The sequence below is a fragment of the Pan paniscus genome, chromosome 4 (genome assembly GCF_029289425.2).
Source record: "Pan paniscus chromosome 4, NHGRI_mPanPan1-v2.0_pri, whole genome shotgun sequence".
Classification (NCBI taxonomy): Eukaryota; Metazoa; Chordata; class Mammalia; order Primates; family Hominidae; genus Pan; species Pan paniscus.
The window spans coordinates 174,000,175-174,003,936 of NC_073253.2; positions in this window are offsets into that span (position 1 = coordinate 174,000,175).

Genomic DNA, 3,762 nt, shown 5'->3' on the forward strand with positions numbered 1-3,762 from the left:
GTTCATACAAGCACAGGAGTGATACAACATACAAAAACTCAAAGAAAGGCAAGGTAGTTGATATTTTTATACCATCTTGAAGTTACAGGAAGAACAGGGGCTTGGATCATGGCTAAGGCGGGTTATAGGAGGGGGCTTGGATCATGGCTAAGGCGGGTTATAGGAGGGGGCTTGGATCACGGCTAAGGCAGGTTATAGGAGGGAGAGAAGAGGAAGGACCTGAAGAAAAGGTAGACTCATTATGCAAATGAAGCTGCACAGGTAGCAGCCTAAGAGCAGATGGTAGCCCGTGGTTAAAGTTTGCACCAAATTTTCAAAGGTGTCAGACTCTCAGTTAGTCTTTCTCAGATCTGGACGAGGGGAGAGCCTCAGAGAAAGCCTATTCACATCTGTTGTTGACTTCACTTCATTTCCTCTACAGATGCAAGTCTCCTCTACAAAAGACAGCTTTTCAGGACTATTCCTGTCTGCAAGCTCTCTGAATAGCCATCTCAAGATATGTCAGGGAAGTATGTTTTGGAGTGAATTATTTTGGTTGCCTTCACACTCATCTCTATCTCAAAACGTATTTATTCCTCTTATTATCTTTCCTCTCTCTCTTCCAGTAAAATTCAAGCTGCATTTGTGCACAGGTTTTGCCAGTTTTGCCCACTGGTGTATTTCCAGAATCTGGCACAATGCTAGGCACAGGATAAGTGTTCAATATAATTTTTGTTGTTGCTGAATGAATCAATAATGAAATCCTATACAGTAATGAAAAGGGATGAACTTTGCATGTATCAAGGTAGACTAATCTAAAAGTGTTTGTGTTGAACACATACATACACATGATACATATATGCATGTATATACACATGATAAATATATATACATATATACACATATAGGCATATACACATATATATGCAGAAATCTTTATATAAAGGGTATCTGCTATATACATACATATTTTATATTGTATAAAAGTTGAATACAATATACAATTGAAACTATACAATTGTATATTGTATGTATATAGCAGATTACCTTTATATACATACATATTGTATATTGTATGTATATAGCAGGTTGTCTTTTTATAAAGAAAGATTTAAAACGTTGCAAAAGTAAACAATGTTTAGGGACACATGCATGTGGAGTAATTATCAAACAAAACAAAGGAATGCTGAAAGCAACTCAGGAAAATGACTTGGGAGCACTGTGAACAAGGCTTCCAAATTTTGGGTAAATTTCTCTTTGGTAACCCAAGTGTTGGGTATGTGGGTATTTGTTTTATTATTATTAAACTGTGGGCCTCGCACAGTGGCTCATGCCTGTAATCCCAGCACTTTGGGAGGCTGAGGTGGGCAGATCACGAGGTCAAGAGATCAAGACCATCCTGATCAACATGGTGAAACCCCATCTCTACTAAAAATACAAAAATTAGCTGGGTATGGTGGTACGTGCCTGTAGTCCCAGCTACTCAGGAGGCTGAGGCAGGAGACTGCTTGAACCTAGGAGGTAGAGGTTGCAGCGAGCCAAGGTTGCGCCACTGCACTCCAGCCTGGTGACAGAGTGAGACTCCATCTCAAAATAAATAAATAAATAAAAACAAACAAAAAAACTGTGCCTATGAATACATTATCTCCTGTGTATGGTACACATTAAAATAATTTAAAATAACATAACTATCTTGTGGTTTTGATTTGCATTTCTCTGATGATTAGTAATGTTGAACATTTTTCATATACCTGTTGGCCATTTGAATGTCTTTTTGAGAAATGTCTATTCAGGTCCTTTGCCTATTTTTTTTTTTTTTTTTTTTTTTGAGGCAGGGTCTCACTCTGTCACCCTGGCTGGAGTACAGTGGTGCTATTTTTGCTCACTGCAACCTCAACCTCTGGGTTCAAGCAATCCTCTGCACTCAGCCTCCTGAGTAGCTGGGACTACAGGCCTGCACTGGCACGCCTGGCTAATTTCGTTTATTTTTTGTAAAGACAAGGTCTCACTATGTTGCTGAGGCTGCTCTGGAACCCCTGGGCACGAGTGATCCATCCACTTCCGCCTCCCAAAGTGCCGGGATTACAGGCATGAGTCATTGTGCCCAGCCCTTTGCCCATTTTTAATGGGACTCTTTGTATACTGTTGTGGTTTTTTTTGTTTTGTTTTTTCTTTGAGATGGCATCTCGCTCTGTCACCCAGGCTGGAGTGCAGTGGCATGATCTGGGCTCACTGCACCCTCCACCTCCCAGGTTCAAGGAATTCTCCTGCTTCAGCCTCCCAAGTAGCTGGGGTTTCAGGCATGCACCACCACGCCTGGCTAATTTTTGCATTTTTAGTAGAGACAGGGTTTCGCCACATTGGCCTGGCTGGTCACAAACCTGTTATTTGAATTCTTTGTATATACTGGGTATTAGTCCTTTGTTGGATGAGTAATTTATAAATATTTTTTCTCAAGTTGTTGCTTCACTCTGTTGTTTCTTTTGCTGTGCAGACACTTTTTAGATTAATATAGTTGTTTATTTTTCTTTTTGTTGCCTGTGCTTTTGAGGTCTTAGCCACAGACCTCAAAAGCACAGGCAACAAAAAGAAAAATCTTTGCCTAGATCAATGTCCTGAAGAGTTGCCCCGATGTTTCCTTCTATCAGTTTTATAGTTTGGAGTCTTTAAATCTTTAATCTATCTGGAGTTGACTTTTATATATGTTGAGAGAGAAGGGGTCCAAGTTCATTCTTCTGCATATTATTATCCAGTTTTCCCCAGAACCATTTATTAAAGACGTAGTCCTTTCCTCATTGTGTGTTCTTGGCACCTTTGTTGAAAATCAGTTGGCTGTAAATGGGTGCACTGATTTCTGGGTTCTCTTATTCTGTTCCATGGGGGTGTGTGTGTGTCTATTTTTATACAAATATCATGCTCTTTTGGTTACTAACACCTTCTAATTAGATATAAGCTCACTCTAGTTAGAATGATTATTATTAAAAAGACAAAAAAATGACAGATGCCAGTGAGGATTTGGGGAAAAGGGAACTCTTATACACTATTGGTGGGAATGTAAATTAGTACAGCCACTATGGAAAACAGTGTGGAGGTTTCTCAAAAAACTAAAAATGGAACTACCATACAATCCAGCAACCCTACTACTGGTAAAGGGAGAGAAATCAGTATATGAAAAGGATACCTGCACTCACGTTTGTCACTGCACTATTCGCAGTAGCCAAGATACAGACTCAACCTACCAGCAATAGATGAATGGGTAAAGAAAATGTCATACATAGACACAATGGAATACTATTCTGCCATAAAAATGAATGAAATAATGTATTCACAGCAACATGGATGGAGCCGAAGGTCATTATGTTAAGTGAAATAAGCCAGGCACAGAAAGACAAGTACTGCATGTTCTCACTTATATTCGGGAGTTAAAACACTTGATCTCATGGACATAGACAACAGGAGGATAGATACCAAAGGCCAGGAAGGCCAGAAAGGAAGGGGAATGAAGAGAGGTTGGTTATGGGTACAAACATACAGTTAGATGGAAGAAATAATTTCTAATATTTAATAGCAGACTAGGGTGACTATACTTGGCAATAATATTGTGTATATTTCAAAGTAAATCGAAGAGAGGGCTTGAAATGATACCAACGCATAAAAATGATAAATGCTTAAGGTGATGGATACCCCAAATACTGTGACTTGATGATCATTACACAGTCTATGCGCGCAACAAACACTCACGTGGACCCTATACATTATGTAAATTATTTTGTATCAACAGAA